Source organism: Dasypus novemcinctus, chromosome 17 (genome assembly GCF_030445035.2).
Source record: "Dasypus novemcinctus isolate mDasNov1 chromosome 17, mDasNov1.1.hap2, whole genome shotgun sequence".
Taxonomy (NCBI): Eukaryota; Metazoa; Chordata; class Mammalia; order Cingulata; family Dasypodidae; genus Dasypus; species Dasypus novemcinctus.
This window is the reverse complement of record NC_080689.1, coordinates 70,217,776-70,238,037: the sequence shown is the minus strand read 5'-3', so window position 1 is coordinate 70,238,037 and position 20,262 is coordinate 70,217,776.

The following is a 20,262-nucleotide window of genomic DNA, read 5'->3' as shown; positions in this document are numbered from 1 at the left end:
GTTCCTAGCTGGGGAGCTCTGTCACACTCCCCAGTGGAGCAGCAACAATCTCCCATGTGCAAGGGCAAAGACCAGTGAAGAGAGATGGTCCAATGATGGGCCCCTGATACTGATGACTATGCTTATGAGCCTGTGTGTTTGAAATTTCAACTAGACCTAGAGCTGCAGTGTGCCTAAGAGTTACTTCTTCAGAACCCGCATGTTGCTCAAATGTGGCCACTCTCTAAGCCAAACCCAGCACGTAAATGCATTACCTTCCCCCTAGTGTGGGATCTGACTCCCAGGGATGAGCCTCCCTGGCACCAAGGGATTACTACCAAGCACCAGCTGGTGATGAAACTAGAAAAAGACCTCGCATAAAAGGGGGAAATGGTAAAGACGAGTGAGTTTTTATGACTAAGAGACATCAAAATGAGGACATCAGTGGGGTCACACTTATGCACATCTGAACAGGATCTCAGAGACAGTCAAAGTAGATACAACCCCAGGTAGTGGTGTTCTTGAGGGCTACAGGGACACCCAGGTCCTACAGTCATGACAGATGGCTCTGGAGTTCAGTGCCTTGCCAGTGGAACCTACTTTGGAATTTGCGTTCCTGAGTGTGATGGAGAAGCTAATTTCAAAGTTGAACAGTATTATGAGCTCTTCTAGAGGAAGGACAGTAAAACCATGGCTAAGAGGAACTGTAAATGTGACACCTAGATTGGATAAGTAGACTATTCAAACATTCTGATTGACTTTTTTCATAACTATTCTTAGTTATGCTGTGTTTCATTTTCCTTATCTGCAATAAGGAAAATAACTAAGTTCAGAGGTTCAAGTGATGTGTGTATCTATGTGTGTAACTGGGCTAGACTTTCATCCTATTTTAGCTCTACTTACAATATTCCATATATGATCTTCTGAGATTAAAGATATACATAGTAAGTGTCACCATTTTCAGGATACCAAAACCTTGAGTACTTTCTAAAATCAAAAACAGATGAAGTGATGATATTCCAGAGAGTTTCACTCAATAGAGAAGCAGTGCAAGGGGCACTCTAGGAGCATACTACTGGCATCTGCCCTTGGCCTTTATTTCATACTTTTATCAGTAACTTGAGTTACTGTACTGTAAAGTGATCATTGTCATAAAATTGAGAAGGAAGAAAAACATAGTACCCTAATCTGTAACCTTTTGCATTTTATGAACAATCAATGCTTAGGAATTGTAGGTGACAGGTAGATTAACATTACTCAATGTTAAAACAAGACCACACATAAAAATACAATAGACATACCCAAAATAAAGAATGTTATTGCTCATATCTTGGCTTTGCTGATCAAATCACACCTGGAATTTGGTAATCATTTCATACTTCTGAAGCAGGCTATGAACATAACAACATGAATATTGAAAGTGATGTAATACATTGAATATGTCCTTGGACCATTCACTGGGTGGAGGTGACAAAAAATTACAGATAATCAAGCTTTGGAAAGGAGCAAAGAGAGGCAGATTTACTCTTCTTTCCAAGCCAGTCAGGGTTGTTGATTGATTATTTAACTGAGGAATCCAAGGCTCTTAGGGCAAAAACCTCTCTGAGTTCTTGCCAAACTCCTCATCCTTATACCTCTCTAATTTCTGAAGCCACAAGGCTCTCGAGAAGGCATATTAGCCACACCCCAGGTTATATAACATTTAATTGCTTTTAGTTATAAGAGCTCTACCAGTACAAGTTCAGAAACTAAGTTTTAATTTCACTCAGTTCAAGTGTCCACCCATGGTTACACTGCTTTTGCATTGCCTCTATAACAAAATTATGTAACTTATTCTATTTTGTTCCCTGGAATCCTGAGGTCCTTTTGCCTCGATACATCCCTAGGAACCTGATTCTTCTTAGGCTGAAATACTTTCTCTGGCCCATAACTCTAGGCACCTGATTTCTGGCTGTAATTTCCAGTCATTTGTTTCCTATTTCTTAAATGTTCTCTGCTGCTCAAGCATCTAGTGTGTCCTCATGGGCCAAACTTTGCCCCCATTTGTAATACCTCTTAGGACAAGAACTGTCAAGTGTAGATGCTCTATTCTTTTGCTATATTGCAGTGCTTAGCTAGTGTATTCCTTCCAGACCTCTATTGCTGAGATTGCACCAATCCAATTGTGGTTAAAAAAAAAAAAAAAAAAAGTAAAATCCAATTCCTAAAAACCTGTCCATTGTACTCTGCTAAGATCTGAGTTTCCCTTCCAATTCTAAAATTTGAGATCACTGGTTCTCAAATATTAATGTGCATAACAGGTGCTCAAAAGGCTTTTTAAAACAGGCTGCTCACCCACACCTCAGGGTGTCTGACTCAGGAGGTCAAGGGGGTAGGGCTGAGAATTTATATTTTCATTAAGTTGTCAGGTGATTCTGAACTGCTGGATTTTTTACCATGCTTTTAGAAACACTGTCACAGAACATAGATATTTATATGCCTGGAGGTTTATGACTCTGTATGATGACTAAAAGTTTATACTTGTTATTTGCTTAGGATTTAATTTTTAGTGAACCTTAAAATTAAGAATTGTTTAAAAACAAGTAGTAGTATTATATAAGCATGCAATATGGCAGGTCTATGCCTTAAGTAAAGAGCATTTTCTAAAATTTTCTTTGGGTAACACCAACATAGGGTGCTCTCATGATGCTGTAGACATCGAGAGAGATTCAATAATTGTGTATAGAAAAGCCAGGACTCAGTAATAATTTTGGGAAGGATAAAGAGGATTTATTTATGACTAGCCAGCCTCAGACCTTCTCATTCAAAACCCGAGCCCTGAACAAGATTTTCAAGTTCTTTTTATACAGAGGAAGAGCTAAATGGTCATTTGTTTTAGTGCTCAATAAACTTGAATTAACATGTATTTCCCATGTTCTAGGTAAGCTTTTAGCATGAACTTTAAACATCCTAGGCAGGCTTTTAGCATGAACTTCATATATTCTAGGTAAGCTTTTAGCATGGACTTCATACATTCCATGGAAGCTTTTAGCACATTTGGTTTGCATTTTCCCTGACTATTTAAAGTTTATAGAGTTTGCATAGCTAAATTGTTTTTCCGGGACTGGAGTTGTTGCCATGGTTACCAAGGGCAGGGCTGCAGCTCACACAGCTCAGATTATCGATGAAGAGATGAACAGCCTCCCACCCATAGCCTACATCATTTCCCCCCTTTATGCCAGCTTAACTTGCTAAGTTTTGGCATAATTATTGTTGGAGTTATGAGGTGGGTGGCTGTTCATTGTTTTGATTGATTATTTCACTTATTAATTTTTTAGTGAGGACCTAAAGACAAAGTTTCTGGGTAACATCTCGGGTTTATCCTGTTTTCAGAAGAAGTTCTCGTTCTGGACAGTAGAGTCCTGGGGGTGCGCCCCCCCCCACAGCTGTCATTCTGGGGGTTATTGGTGTTTACATGGATTTCTTGTCAGGCTCCAGATTCATCTATTAATTTTATTTTACCCTTAGAGAGTTTACACCTTTAATCTTAAAGGAGTGCTGAGAGGAGATGATCTCTTTTCTGTAACTACTTCCTGCTGTGCATGGGTTGTAGTCCTTACCTAACAAGGTGTAAAAACTTTGTTATTTTATTTTGACTGGAGGAAGATGGATCTGGCACTGTGTATGAAGTTGGATGAAGTTTTCATATGGCTAATGAGATGTTCATTCTGAAAGAAACAAATTCAGTTAGAATTTCGGAATACCTGTTTTTAAAAAAGAACATTGCATTACAGAGGTAGAAAAGGTTAGGTGCCTATAAAGATGGCACCCTTTTTAAAAGTTAGTGGGAAACAGTATATATATATATATATTTTTATATTTTTATATATTTTTAAGTTATTTATTTTTATAGATAAATTGTAATAGATAACAGTATTAGGTACTTAGCTTTGTTTTGAAGATGCATCCCATACTGTTTAATGATTGGCACTTATGTGCTTTGTCAGGTGCTTCTGGTGAACTAGCACCTTTTGGGCAGTTGGTTTCATTCAGGATTAGTGCACCAAGTTGGAAATTCTTTTAGTTTTTAGCCGTGGGAGTGATCAGAACTACAGAATAAAGTTTTTTACATTTTGGTTTTAATTGAATAATTTCTGGTAATTTTGACTGTTTAATAGGTGACCCACTGCTAGGAAGCAAACCTCATTTTGCCACACAGTAAAGTACAGTAGAGTAGTAAGGTGGCTGAGCCTGGTATCAGTTAACCAGTTATCTGTAAACAACTAGTGGCCCCATTGTGTTTAGCTAAGATGGCTATTTTATTTTACAGACTTGTTTATTAACTATTTAGAAAATGAAGTTTACCAGGACTTTAACATGTCTAATGTGTATATGATTCAGAATAGAAAAGATAACATTATAATTATTAGGCATATATTTAAAATAGGAATAAAGTACCATACTTAATATTAATTAATATATTACTTAATGCATAAGGATTCTGAGTTGCAATTAATAGTTTTAAGTTTTAGGTTTTTATACTTCACATGTTATCTCTCCATGGAAGCAAGTCATAATGCCAATTTGTACTTAAGTTTTACTTACAGTACTCCGGTGGTTATGGCTCTACTTGGGTTGTTCTTCACACAGTGAGAAAGCCACAGCATCGTTGATCCTAGAGAAAAGCTAAGAAGCTGGTTTTCAGTATTTTACCAGGTTGGTAAAGTGCTCTCTGGCAGGATGGAAGAGTGTCAGTCTGGAGGCAATATCCATTATACATTTGGCTGTACTGAGCCATCATTGGCTGCTGCAGGAGTTTGAAACTGCAACATAGTTTCCATCAACTTCAGGAACACAACCAGAGGTGTGAAGTAGTAGATATTTTTTATCATTTGAGGGGTCAGTGACCAACCTAGCCAATAACTCATATGGAGAGGCAACCTGTAATGTATTCAAGACCTGGTTTGAATGCACAAGAGAGTTTGACAATGCTGAAGTTTATTTCTTGATTTTATATACCTGTTAAACATTTCAGTGCAATGTGTTACATATGGGGAATGGCAGGAAGAGATGAGATGTGGAGGTGCCTTTGGGACTTGGAGTTGCCCTGGACGGTGCTTCAGGAGCAATCACCGGACATTGTAAATCCACCCAGGGCCCACTGGATGGAATGGGGGAGAGTATGGCCATGATGTGGACCATTGACCATGAGGTGCAGAGATGCCCAGAGATGTATTTACCAAATGCAATGGATGTCTCATGATGATGGGAGTGAATGTTGCTGGGAGGGGAGTGGTGGGGTGGGGGTGGTGGGGTTGAATGGGACCTCATATTTTTTTAATGTAATATTTTTACAAGATCAATTAAAAAAAAGAATTAAAAAAAAAGAGTATATAGAAACCTGAGAAGTCCTTATCATCAGAGCCTAGTGACTGCTAATCCTGATCAGTCATTAGGTTCAGGCAATGTCATCCATCTGTGATTCCTTGGACAGCACGGAAGAGTGATGGGAGGACCAAAGATGGGTCTTGGCTCATCCTCTCTAAATCATTTGCTCATAAGATCCTGGCTACTGATTATTGTGTTCTATTGGATTTTAGACTTCTTATATTCATTATTGTTTATTTTTCAAAACCACATAAATTCCTGCATAAAAGTGAGGTCAGACCTGAGCTCATATTTTGTGTGTGTTAAGAAAGTTACTGCACTGGAAATAATGAAAGATCCTTGGGATCAAAAATATTCATATTATCCAAATTCTGGAATTTGGCTTTACCCCTTTAGGGGGACACTCACTTGATTTTAGGTAATGGAGAGAATCCAACTCAGGATGATTGAAGTGGGGTTTAATCAGGCAGGAAAGCAGGAAAAGAAACAAACTGCAGGATGCCTACTAGAGCAGTCTATGTGGGAAAAAAAAAAAATATATATATATATAAATATATAAGGAAAAGAACCATTTTTTTTAACAGAAGAATTCTTGAAGGAAAGAAAAATTAGTTGGGATTCTGCATGGGTTCAAACTCTAAATGTATTTATAAGACATAAACTATTTGGTTTACTTACTGTTTCAGTTATATGGAGTATTAAAATATCCCTTAATAAGGACATAAAGTAATTTGATTAAACTAGGTTTATACAGTATTCTCATGATTTTTAAGGAGATCTATTGCTTAGGAAAAATATTTCCCAAACTGGTATTTTACTTATCCCATGCTGTACTGTGCTGAAAGAGGGTTCCCAGGTCAAGTAAACCCAGAGGGAAAGTTACATATTTTATCTGCCCTTTCAGTTATTCTTAGTGCTCATGAATATATTAAAAGTGTTGGGAATTCCCATAGTAAAGAAACTGCTTTAATTCAGTATTTCCTAATTTTATTGGATTTTGGAATACACTTCAGTGAAGTAAAACTAACAGCTTTTGAGAGCCTGTAGGGCTATTGTCCATAGAACACATGTAGCAGCACATTGTACATCTGATGAAGGGCTTCCCTAGGGAAGAGAGAGAAGCAAGTTTACCATGGGTGTAAGGTTCTAATATGTACACGTTTAACATGCTGAGAGATATTCCTCCCTAAGAAAGAAATATCTAATTTTTCTTCAAAAGTGAATACTTAGAGCATTCAATCAGTATGCATTTTGTAAATAATGCATAGAACATTAAGAATCCTATAAATGTAGAGTATCTCATTTCTTAGTATTTTACCATGGTTTAACCATGGTAAACTAGGATACTATGATAAATTAATCAAGACTGTGGTGAAAAGAACATTGAGCTGTTGTAAAGCAAAACAGCATTGTAAAATAAACTAGAGAATTTTAGACTAAAGAGAGTTTCTTGAAGGAAGCAAAATATTCACCTCTTCAAAGATAGAGGATTGTAATGTAAAAAGTGGGAGTGCTACACTTGGTCCTTTATTCAGATATAATAAAAAAATCAGAGAGGATACTACAAGGTTGGAACTTTTAGTTTTATGTATTCATTCATTAAGCAAGAATTCAGCAATCATTTAAATAAATGCATCTTTTTTTTTTGAGATTATAGAATCTCTGGAGATATTTCACAGAGAAGAAAATTAGCAACTGTATTCAATTCCAAAAAGTGCTAAGATAGGGACAAACTAGGTAGATGTGTGTGGTGGTTTGAAGTTATATATGCCCCAGAAAAACATTTTCTTAAATTTAATCCATTCTTGTTGGTGAGGACCCATTAGAAGTAGGACCTTTTGATGAGGCTTCTTCAGTCAAGGTGTGACCCACCTCAGTCAGAGGGGGTCTTAATCCTGTTACCAGAGTAACATCATTAGAAAGAGTAGAAGTACAGTTTGGGAGTGGAATTTCCTTGAGGTGAAAAGGAGTATTCCAAGTAGGGCAATAGTCCATATATAAGAAAGTGCCTGAATAGTGCCAGGAACTGGAATTCAATAAGCAAAGAAGAGGTGGTACAAGGCGGAGTTGGAGAGGTAATCAGGTTCCAGATCAGGTATGTGAAGGCAACTATGCTAAGGAGTTTGAACTTTAAGTTAAAGGGTTTGGAGTTAGCTCTACCATCAACCAGGGGCCATAGAAGGAAGTTAATAAATAAAATAAATCCATCATGTTGACTTTCATATGACTGCTGGGTGGAAGATGACATATTAAAATTTTGGAAACCAGTTAAGAGTATCTAAAGCAGTAAAGCACTTAAGAGATGATGGAGAAATTATCTAGGAAAATGCTAATGGGATTTGAGAGCAGAGAGAATAAAAAAGAAAAAGAGTAGCCAAGATTTGTAAAGTGCTTATTACATACCATGCATTTTACATAATTGTATATGTAATAGCCCAAAAACCTTTTGAAATAGGTATTATTATTAGCTCCATTTTACCGATGAGGATACAAGTCATGGAGTGCATTAGGTAGTAAGTAATAGAACCATGATTCAAAACCAGAAATTCTCCTGAGGGATGGGCTTTTAACTGGTATGGCCTATGGCTTCTTAAGAATTTACATGCAGGCTCTTTAGGAAGTAGAAGTAATAGGACTTTGCAATTGGAAGCAAGCAAAGAATAAGGAAATCAGAGGTACTAAAGATGGTGTCCATATTCCTGGCATGAGCAACTGAGACATGTGGATGCCATTTTCTGAAATAGTAACCACAGGAGGCATGACCTGCTTCGTGGTTGAAAATGATGAATTCTCTTTTGGACCTGTTGAGTTTTAAGTGTTTGAGACCCTTCAAGTGGTCTCCTCAAGGGCCAGTGAGATAGGTAGATCTGAAACCCAAAGGAGTAAAGGTGTTGTATATAACAGAACATGGGATTGAATCCATGGGTAGAGTCGCAATGGAGCATGGTCAGTGTGTAAATTGAGAAGAGAAGGAAGCCCATCAGAACACTGGATAACAGCAATAGTGTCATCAAAGGAAATTCAAAAGGATTATACAGAAAAATATAGGCTAACAAGAATGATAGATTTTATTGAAGCAAGTAATGAGAAAACTTTCCAAGTTTTACTAGTAGCAGAAGTACCTGTCTTGTAAGTAACGAGAAGCTGTTCCTGGAGTTATTAACACAGATATTTGAAGACCAGCTTCAGGGATACTGTACAAGATGTTTGCATTAGTTAGGAGTTTGAAGTAAATGACTCCTTGATTCTTTCTAACTATAAGACCTTTTATAATTCTGTATATTTTTCCCATTACTTATGAGATGAAATATAACCCCAGAGCTCCAAACTGTGTTATGATGTTTAGTACTTGAGATGAAAAACACATTCTGGAGTTTATTTTCATAGTCTCAATTCCTACCAATTGTCTATCTGGAATGCAGGAATGATAGGTAGTATAGATATCATGAAGCACATGTAATTTGTCAAACTTTCCAATCCCTAAATGAAAAATTGAATGATTGTGGAGCTTCTATCATATTTGCATGAAATTGCCTGTGGACTACTCAAGGGTTTTCAAGCTTGCCATAATTCTGGGACCTGGCATTCAGTAAGTATCCAATAAACATTTGATAGAAAATGAAGGAATAAAAGAAATACATTGCATACTCTTCATGTTTGAAATGAGGATACTGCTTTGAATATCACTCATTTTCTTCCAGCTCCAGAATACATTCCAATTTTTATTTTATGGGGGTTTATACCCCAAGAGCAATCATGACCTTATCTAATAGAAACAGAATGATTGTTTGAGTGCTGTCATCGTTTTTTCTCTTTAATCTTAAATATCTACATGTGTAACAAGTTTCAGAGCTTGCTTAAGAACTATTCCCAAGTCACAAAAATTTAATTGGCCAAACAGCTGTTAATATTCAAAATCACCACACTCTACACACACTCATACACTTTAAAATGTTGGAGCAGAGTAGGATTAACTATGTTATTTATGAAATGAGAGTGAAACAAATTAAATTGTAACAAAAAAAGAGTCATAAAAAGTCTGATTCTATTTTGATGTTTGATTGCTAACAGCTTTCAGTCTCCACCAATCCTCTTTACCATCTAAGCACTCTGATAGGAAAGCCTGGGTGCAAACAAAAAGTTCAAACCATTCAAGTTTTACCCCAAACCCAGACATTAACCACCCAAACCCCTTGCTAAACTCCTTTCCCTGCTTTCTCAAGCCGTTTTCAGACCAGCTTGGGAGGCTGCCCTATTCTTCCCAGAAAATATCATATGAGTAATAAAACTTTTCATGCCCTCTTGGTGTTGTCAGTCTCAACATCCAAATCAGATGATGGGTGAGGGGTTACCCCAATTCTTCTAGGTGATTACTTCAGAACTCCTATTCCCACAAATTGAGTATTGCCTGGGGATTACTGATTTCTGGTCCCATCTCTGAGTCCATAATTTTGCTGACTAATATTTAACACAATTTTCCTGTAAGAACAGCTTAGTAATGATCAAGTTCTTCTTTAGAGTATATTATATAATCAATATGTTTCTCCTTTAAGAAGAGTCAGTCTCATCTGCCTCTTCCCCCTGTTTTCCTTCATTGGTAAACATAAATCTTAGCATATATCTTAACTTATATATATTCAACTCTTCTTTCTCTGAATAGATTAAAAAAGATTCAAATGTACACATAGCCCAGGGAAGCCAGCCTTTGTGAACTTGTAACTATTAACAACCTAAAAATAAATATATATGTATACATATCTACATACACATATACACATAAATGTATACATATGTATGTGTATGTGTGTGTATATATATAAAATAACAAAATTCATATTTTTCAGGCTTATAAAAAATTCTCCAGGGTGGCATAGACTATGCTAGATGTTTACCACATCTTTTTCCTGCCCAGTGGAACACTGAAAGTCTATATTTCCCAGTATCTCCTCTGATGGACAGATTTGAATGATGTGATTGGATTCTTGCCAGTTTAAAAGAGAGTAAAAGTGATGTGTCATTTGCAGTCTGAGGCAGTTAAGCATAAGTGAGAGTCCACCATTCTCTCTCTTTCCTGTCCATATACTGGTGGAAACATCCTGGCTTCCAGAGTTAATGTTAAGAGAAAGATTTCAAGTCAGCCAGCTGAACACATCCAACTGTGCTGCAAATTAGAAATTAATCTTTCTTGTTCAAAGCCACCGAGATTTCAAGTGTTTTGTTACTGCTGCACATCTTAACTTAGTATGACAAATACCAACACCAAAATATTAGTCAATCATTTATTTTCACATTAAGTACAAGAGGTAACTATAACCCTGAAATGACTCTAGGCAATTACTTTGGTGTCAAACAAGTCCAATCCTGTATTTTTGCATCAACTAAGGCAATATTTTTAAATGCTCTTTTTAGCAACAATCCTTGATTTTCTACCCTTAAAATCTCTTAATTGCTCTCCCTCATTCCAAGGTCACACATACCTTTCTCAGTTTTAAAATCTACTTCTTTTTAAACTCTTTGTGTTTTTCATCTGTTCCTTGTTGGCTTTTCAAAGAATATCTTACCTCTTTGGCGTCTACCTTCTTAAAATGAGTACATCAAACAGTGCATGACACAGGTCCTTGTCATGGCAATAAAAATGGTCCCCAGTGCAATCACAGAACTTGCTTAATATTGTATCCTCAAAAGTAAGATAAATTGCTTTGCCTGGAGTGTGTCTTTAATTTGTATATGACTGTTCTCAAGATTCTATTTCTTATTTCAACCTGTGAGGTAAATTGCCTGCATGTATGCTAATGAAATTGCTATTTGAAACCATTTCTTCTTTACATCAGTCCTGACTGATCCCTCAGAATTTGAAGCACTCCTACCTGCTAAAGGTGGCTTTATCCTACTGTCTGTATAGAAATTTGAGAAATGTTGACTAGCCACTGAATAGATGAAGTAATTTTCCTTCTCAAGTATTTCTTTGTGAAAATATATTGTCAAGTCTTTATAATCCTTCAATTTCATCTCTTTTTAACAGAGAACAGTATAAATAAATAAAGATGTTTGAAATATCTACTCTACCATTAACATTATTTCATCAATATGTAAACAAGCAAATACTGAAATATAATGCTCTGTTAAGTTATATGCAGAAGCTGTTTAAATCAGTTTTAATTTGGTTGGAAATAATTACCTTTTGAAGTTAGAGTTTTAAATGGTTTGTAAATGTCTCTTGCAAGAAATTGTGCCATTTGTTGATGAGACAGATACAGTTGGGTATTGCAAATTTGGAAATAATTTTTAAAGCTATGACTTCTACAACACTTTATGCCAAATCACAAATCAGTGGCAATCTTTTCTGTTGATCAAGGTTATACCTTACTTAAATTGGGTTTCTGAGTGCTAAAATAGATTCACACTGAATCCTCTATACTTCTGCTGTTTGTATGGTTCATTTGGTACTTAATCAGATACTTATGGAGAGTTTTAATTTTTTTTCTTTTTTCTTTTATAACAGTTTTAATAGTTTTATATTGTTATTTAGCATTCTTTATATGTAGCACTTGATTACCTGCCTAAATTAGAAAACTGTGTGTCTCATATAAAAACCGGCATGTAATAACATCTCTCTAAAATTTGCCTCTTGAGATACATACCAAGTTACCTCCCCAAAATTGAGATCCATAAATTGATAGGCAACACCCAGAATGTATATACCCACATGACTTGGGCATATTGATCTCAATTGTGACATGATGCCAAGAATGTTGTCCTAAATCTTAGGATTTGGTGGTCTCAGGTGGATAATGATAGCAGCTTTTAAAACCATTCCTTATAATGATGCAAACAATTTCTAAACATTTTAGTGTCAATTGATTGAACAGTTTTAAATGTTTTTCTAAATGAGGAAGACAGGTCAAAATGGCTAAGAGACAGGAATGATTCCAGGAGGGCCTGGCCACAGGGGGAACAGGATGTTTTACCTTATATTGTTTGGTTCACAGTCTTAAAAAGAGGATTCAGAAACTGTCATAAGCTATAGTGGTCAGTCCATTGTCACTTGACTGATGAAATGGAAAATGTCAGTGAAACAAAGATGATTTTCCATGGGATTGGTAGCAAAAGTGTGCTTGCCATGCTGCAAAGACCATGGTGATTGACAGCCTTATTAGCATTTAGGAAGGACAGCTAGGCAAAGTTTTATATTTGAGATTGAAATAATTTTTACTGATTGACTTCCAAGTAATAGAGACATTTATGAAACATAGCCCCTTGCTTATTAAGATCTTTCTTCTTTTCTCCCTAGAAATGTCTAGATATTTATTTTCTTTCACCAAGTACTTAATACAGATTTTAACTGTGACATAGTAACTAAGTCCTGCATGCCTTATGTTCTTCACAATTTCTCCCCTACCTGCATCATAATTGTCCTAATTGTCATAATTTATTTTTCTTTTAAGAGCCCATGGATAAAAGTTTAAATAAAAGACCTGGAGTAAATATCACAAAAGTTTTGGATATTTTTTCTAATACTGATAGAATTATTGTTTTAAATGTAGAACACTTATGCACAAAAAGAGAAATATAAAGAAAAGAGAAATAAAAAGAAATATAAAGAAATATAGTCCAGGAAAAAAAAACAACTTCTAAATTATTTCATGATTTATATACATACACAATATACACTTGATTTTGAAAACTTTTATAACAGTTTTATGCTCACTTTGACTTGCTCGTAATATATAACGAACATTCCTCATGTCAAAAATACTGTTCTATAAAGATTTTTTTTCTTTTCATAGTTACAGGCCATTGCAGGGGAGGACCATATATAACCATTCTGAGCACTATTTCAAAGGCCACATGCCAAAAGTCGATCATTCCATAAGCTCCACAGAAGCTGATGACCAGCTTGAAATCAGAAGTGTGTTAAGTTATTGTTGCTGCTGTTTCCCCCCAATCTGAGTTCAGGTGTAGCCAGAAACTGACCAAAACAGAAACTCAGTTGTATTTTTGGTTTTGTTAATGTTTAGTTTGTGGTTTTTTTGCAGTCAATATGATTTAGTTTTATGCTTTTCTAAGAACTGTGATCAATTTCACATATAATTTCATCTGTGCCTATTGGGGTTTGATTTGCTCTGCCTCGATTTCATCTAAAATTCATCTTAGCTTACAGTCTCCTGGTTAGGAAATCTGACTTAACAGTAAGAAACAGAACTTTGATGATTTCCTGAACCTCTTTACAAATCTCAGTTTCTTCATTTGGCTCACCTGTTGATATTGCTGTGAGGAATAAATGAGATACTGAAAGTATCGAGTTTAGTGCAAAGCTGAATAAATATTTAGTAAAAGTTAGCTCCTCTCAACATTTTTCCTAAGTGTCAATCAATTATTCCAGCACCAGCTATGAAATAATTGATCATTTTTCACCGAGTAAAGACACCCACATTTATCATTTAATACTACACATGATGGCATGAAGTACTGTCCACAGTCCTTTCTTGCCATGGTAGTTTACAAAATAAGTGGTGGACTTGCTGCAGAGTGAAACAAAGAGGCACATGCATCAAGGACTAATGGGGTCCTGCACAAGATCACAGATACCAAATCATGACATTCCCCCATCACTTATTACTCTTGATAGAACCTCTACCAACACTCAAGAAACCTGATGCCTTACAGACAACTCTCTTGATCAGCAAAAAGAGAGGTTTCAGCAACCTTACCATTATAGATGTGCAATTGCTCATCTAACAATTACAACTCAGCAAGAAGTGATCAGCTCACACACCATGCAGGCTAAGAAAGAACCCCATTCTCCACCCTGTCCATGTCTTGAGAAACAGACATGATGAAGCAGTCTGCTGACCAGGAGAAAACACAACATGCCCCCCTCTACTATGCAAGTCCAGCCTGAGGTTGGGGATGAGAGAGTTGTCAGGGAAAGGGAAAAGCTTGAAAAAATATGCAATTGAATCTTTTAATGGACTGGACTTTCCTTTACTAACCATAAGTATAATGATGGGATTGGACCAAGATAACATTAAAAGAGTCCATTGTTCAAGAGGAAACAGGCTTTCACATCTTAGCAGTTTTGGAAAAATTTAATCATTTCATGATCAGACCACAGTATAAATATATTATTGTATCTGGTCATGAACTTTTTAGTCAATTTCATTAAATTATCTCTTCATTAGAACCATAGTACAAGACAACTTGAATCATTGTAGCTTTATGATATGAGTACAATCTCACCATCATTAATATTCTGTTTTAGTTAGAGTTCTCTAGGGAAACAAATCCAACAGGAGATATCTCTAAATAGTATTAGATTTTATAAAATTCTGTCATGCAACTATGGGGATGCACAAGTCCAAATTCCACAGGACAGACTGAAAACCAAGGGCTCCAATGAAGGTCCTTGATGAATTCTCAGGAGATGTTGGCTGTCCCAAGTGAGCTGTAAATTCTCTCTCTGAATGCTGAAATCTCTTCGCCTTTTAAAGCCTTCAACTGATTGGATAAGACATCATTCACTGCTTATGGCAATCTCTTTGGTTGATTGTAGATGTAATCAGCCATCTATGCAATCAACTCACTGATGATTTTCTATGGAATGTCCTTATATTAAAATTAGTCCAGTTCTTGCTTGACCAAGCAACTGGGCACCACTATCTTGACTAGCTGACACATTAGCCTAACCATTGCATATTCCTTTGAAACATATTTCAAGGCAGCAGTTCTCTAATGTGTTCCCAGATCAGTGGTATCTGAAGCATCTAGAAATGAACATTCTTGGGCTCACCTGCTCAATCAGAAACTCTGAGGGTGAGGTCCAGCAATCTGTGTTTTGACAGACCCTCCAGGTGAATATGATGTTACCTCAGGTATAAGAATTACTGTTCTAGGTCATTCTTTGCTTGTTTGTGACTATTTTTTACTTGTTCATTCCTTAACCATTTGTGTCAACTTAGGAGAGTCCATTATTACTGCAGTAAGGAAAAATCTCTAAATTCCAGTAGTTTAAAAAAGCACAGGCTGTATTTTGTTCATGCTACATCTTCATTGTAGCCAAAGATGGAGCTCTGTTATTCAAGAGGTACTCAGGGATCAATGAATGAGCAGCCACATTTTCTATAGCAATATTGGTTGCCTTTTTAGAAGTGAAAGTCAAAAATGCCAGTAACTCTCTAGAATAGAAAGAAATCAAGAGAAAGAGTCATAGATTAAAAACAGCAAAATAATAGCGTGTGCATAGAGTTCTCAGAGCAAATAATGTACCTGCCTTCCTACTCTGGAGTACCACCTGGCACTACCTTCTATTTGATGTGTAAGAATGTCTATAGAAACCGGTGTAGTATTATGCTTCCCAGTCTTAATTATCACAAATATATCAATGTGATATCATGACTCTCAAAAAGAAGTATTATGGCACATTTGCTACTTTTGGACTTTGAAAATTGCATTTAATCATATTTCCACTTTTGAAACATTTATATTATAGGATGTCGCTACAGAATTAGTTACTAATGAGCTTTAGATCATTTCTGCCAATTTAAAATAATCAACAACTGACCTTCCATTGAATCTTTATCAGCATCACATCAATTTGTTATTAGCTTCTGAACACCAATTGCTGGATAGAGAATTCTTTGCTGGAAGTTTTTTTTCTTTCAGCACCCTAACTGTATCATACCATGCCTTCTTGCCTTCATGGTTTCAGATGAGAAATCAGACTTAATCTTATTGAGTTTCCCTTGTAGGTGATGGTTCTCTTTTCTCTTGGTGCTTTCACTATTCTCTCTTTGTCTTGAGCATTGGACAATTTGACAAGTATATGTGTTGGAGTAGGCCTGTTAGGATTTATACTGTTTGGGTATACTGCACTTCCTGGACATGTATGTCTATCTCCTTCAATAGGTTTGGGAAGTTTTCAGTCATTATTTCCTCTAACACTCCTTCTGTGCCCTTTCCCTTCTCTTATTCCTCTGGGATGCTTATAATGCTTATTCTTGTATACTTTGTGTTGTCATTCTAATCTCTAAGTCCCTGTTGGATTTTTTCTTTTTATCTATCTGTTCTACTCTGTTTGATTTCAGATGTACTGTCTTCCATATCACTGATTCTTTCTTTGGTCTGTTCAAGTCTGCTGTTATGTGCTTCCAGCGTATTTTTGATTTCTTGGATTGTGCCATTCATCAGCATCATATCTGTTACCTTTTTTTGTATGTTTACAATTTCTTCAGTATGTTCTCCCAGTGTCTTCTTAATATCCTTAATCTCTTCCTTCACTTCATTAAGTTGATTCATGATATTTGTTTGGACATCTCTGATTAGTTGTCCCATGTTCTGCATCTCCTCCTGGATTTTAGATTGTTCATTGGACTGGGCCATATCTTCCTGTTTCTTAGCATGGCTTGTAATTTTTTGTTGAAGTCTGTTTATCTTGATGGATTTATTCAATTGATTAATTTCTCTCTCTATTGGATGGTTTTATTTCATTGTTGTTTTTGTGTGTGTGGTAAGGTTTCACTTTGACACCTAGTTATTTTTATTTAATTTCCTTGTTGTTGTCTATGTTCCCTTGAAGAAAAAAAGATTAGGATCAGAGAAGTGGAAAGAGAAAGGAAGAGTAAAAGAATAACAGTAGTAGTAATAATAAAAGGTAGGAGAGGAACCATACAAGACCTAGGAAACTGAAAAATTAACATGAGTAAGAAGTACAGAAGAATAAGATTAGAAAAGTGGAATAGAAACAATGAAACAGAATAGAGAAAGTATACAGAATGAATTAAAAAGTCAGAATAGTGAGAAGAGGGGAAAAGAAAAAAGAAAAGAGAGAAGGTAAAAAATATAAGAGAAAAAAGGAGATAGAACTCAAAACAGGAAAATTTGGAGACAAAGCAAAAAGGTAGAATGAAAGAACAACAGAAAAAAGAAGATGTAAAGATGAAGGACAGAAAAGAAATAGTGTAGGTAGAGAAAATGGGTAGAAAAAAAGGAAATAAAAACATACAAGCAGAGAAACAAAGGAAGGGGAAACACAATAAACAAGAAACAAGACGGCAGCTATTCTTTTTAAAAAAAGGAGAAAGAAGAAGGAAAATAAAATAAAACAAAAATAAAATTGGAAAAACAACCTTAGACCCCTAAGGATTGTCTCAGGCTGCTGGTGTTCATCAATCAATCACCCTGCAGCCTGCCTTCTGCAGGTTTTGAACCAGGTGTTAGTGAGTAAAATAAGGAAAAAAATTTTGAAAAGGGACATTTTTTTTTTCCTTACTTTCTTTTTTTTTTTTTTTTTTTTTTAACATAAGAGATCCAAGAAATGCTAATACAAAGAGAATGTTATACGTTCCCTGTCACAAAGTTTCATACCTGGATGCCTGGTAACCCAGTGGATCACTTCTCAAAGAAGAGCCTGGAATTGAATCAGGAATCTGGTATATGCTAGGAAGGAATTCTTCCACTGAGTTCATCTGTCTCCTTAGGTTGGTTTGCCTTTCTGAAGGTTATCTCTCCTCCAGCCGGTTAGATTCCTTGTAGCCTGCCTGAGTCCTGCTGGTCAGCTGTCTGTCTCTGCCTCCTCTTTGATGGGATTCTTTTCTTTACCTAGACCTCGGGGCATGACTGCCTGCCTGAGGGGATCCTCCCCTCTCACTGTCAAGTTGGGGTCCCTTCCAATATTCAAGGGGGTCCCAGTTGGCTACATTCACTGCCAAGAAGCTAGCTGCTTCCAGGCACGGGGGGCAAGGAATTTTCCCCTGGCTTCCCTATCTGTCCAGTACCCCCCTAAATGACACAGAGCACCTTCCTATTCTCTATATATCCAATTCACCAGGAGTTTTACCCTCGCTTGGTATCTCAGGGTTGAGGGAGAGGAGCTGTTTCCGGCAGCTGGGAGGTTTAATAATTCATGATTGTTTATTTTGGCTTCTTTGTAGCTCTGTCCCTCACTCTCCTAGGAGTTGTGAAGCAGTGTCCTGGATTGCTGTATCCCAAAGCAGGTCCCAATGCAGCCTCTCACTCTTTCTCCATTGTTTTATTGAGAGCTGAGCCTTATTTGCCCAACCTGTCTGTCAGCCATCTGTCATTAGCTTTTAATACGATGTACAACTCTGTGATGAGTGTGACATTATATAAGAACCTCATCTGCCAATTCCTTCCAGTGATTAAGAAATCCAAATATGCAAACATATACACACACACACAAGCATAAACTGACATGCACTTTTAACATTCCAGTGTAGTATCTGGTCCAAGTTCATCAAGTGCCATGAAAGATTCCACTGATATCTTTTGGATTGCCTGTCTGGATATAATATTAAATAAAATTCATATTTAAGAGATCAAATTGAGAGATAAGGGAGACAAAGATGAAACATATAACATACTCAAAAGCAAGGCATATGCTTGAAAGGATGGTACACAGTTGATGAAAATGTACTTACAAGAGTTATGAGTCTGCTGAGGCTCAGGGCCTGACTGTCACATGGACAGTCCAGAGAGTCAGGTCTCCTGAGTATACACCCATGTATACTCAGGCACCAACCCCTGTGGAATCTAAGCCCCCTGTCAATGTAGAAGTGGAGTGGACATAACCATCCCAGGGTCCACAGGATGGAGGAATAGAGTATGAATTAGAGTGGAATTACTGGTATTCTACTATGAAACTATTGTGATTAGTAATGGAAGAAATTGTAGCACTGGTGTGGAGAAAGTGGCCATGGTAGCTGCTGAGGGTAGGGAGAGGAAAGAAGAGATACAATATGGGGACATTTTCAGGACTTGTATGTCCTGGGTGGTGCTTCAGGGACAGTTACTGAACATTGTATATCCTGCCATGGCCCACTGGGTGGACTTGGGGAGAGTGTAAATTACAATGTAAGCCATTATCCATGTGGTGCAGCAGTGCTCCAAAATGTATTCACCGAATGCAATGAATGTACCATGATGATGAAAGAGTTTGTTGATGTGGGAGGAGTGGGGTGAGGGGGGTCGGGGGTATATGGGGACCTCATATTTTTTTAAATGTAACATTTAAAAAATAAAGAGAGAAAAAATGTCAATGTCAATGAGCTGCTAGTTTTGGAGTGTGGTTTATGTGGCATTCTTATTTTAACAAGTCAATTTTATTGACTAGTATTAATAAAGCATACAATTAATCCAAAATGTAAAGAAAAAAAAAGGTATTTACAAGAGCTGGGACTTGAAACCCAGTGAAGAGGTGGAAGAAATTGTAATAAGGTTTCTGATTCTGTATCTTGCACCTGAATCATGAATCCTTTGCACTTCATTTACCAAGGTTTGGAATTCAATAGAAAATTTTATGATAGATAGAAGTGACTTCAATATTGTCCCAAAATTACCCTCAAGTTTGAAAATAAGATGGAAAAAGTGGGTGGCACATACTTTTAATATTTTATGGAGGAAAGGACCACCTATGGATTGACTGGGAGAATATATGTAGTTCATCTGATTATTCATTGTTCATTAAAGGTCTCAGATCTAGTGATGTTCCTGCTGAAATTCTGGATTTTGCCTGACAAATACACAAGTAATTTCCATCAGATGGAATAGGCAAACCCAACAATTCATAGCATTAGTTTTATATCTAACTCTGCAATCTTAACCTAACACTTCTTTGTCAAATTGACTACAATTAACACCAATCCTTAAATGTTTATTGATCCAGGCATAGCATCTTACCATGTGGTGGTTTGAAGCTGTATGTACCCCAGAAAACATATTTTTAAAGCCAATCCATTCCTGTGGGTGTGAACACATTGTAATAGGCCCTTTTGATGAGGTTGCTTCACTTAAGGTGTGGCCCTATCCAATGAGGATGGGACTTAATCTTAATAACTGGAGTCCTATATAAGTGGAATGAAATTCAGATGGAGAGAAAATCCCAGGAAGCAAGAAATTGAA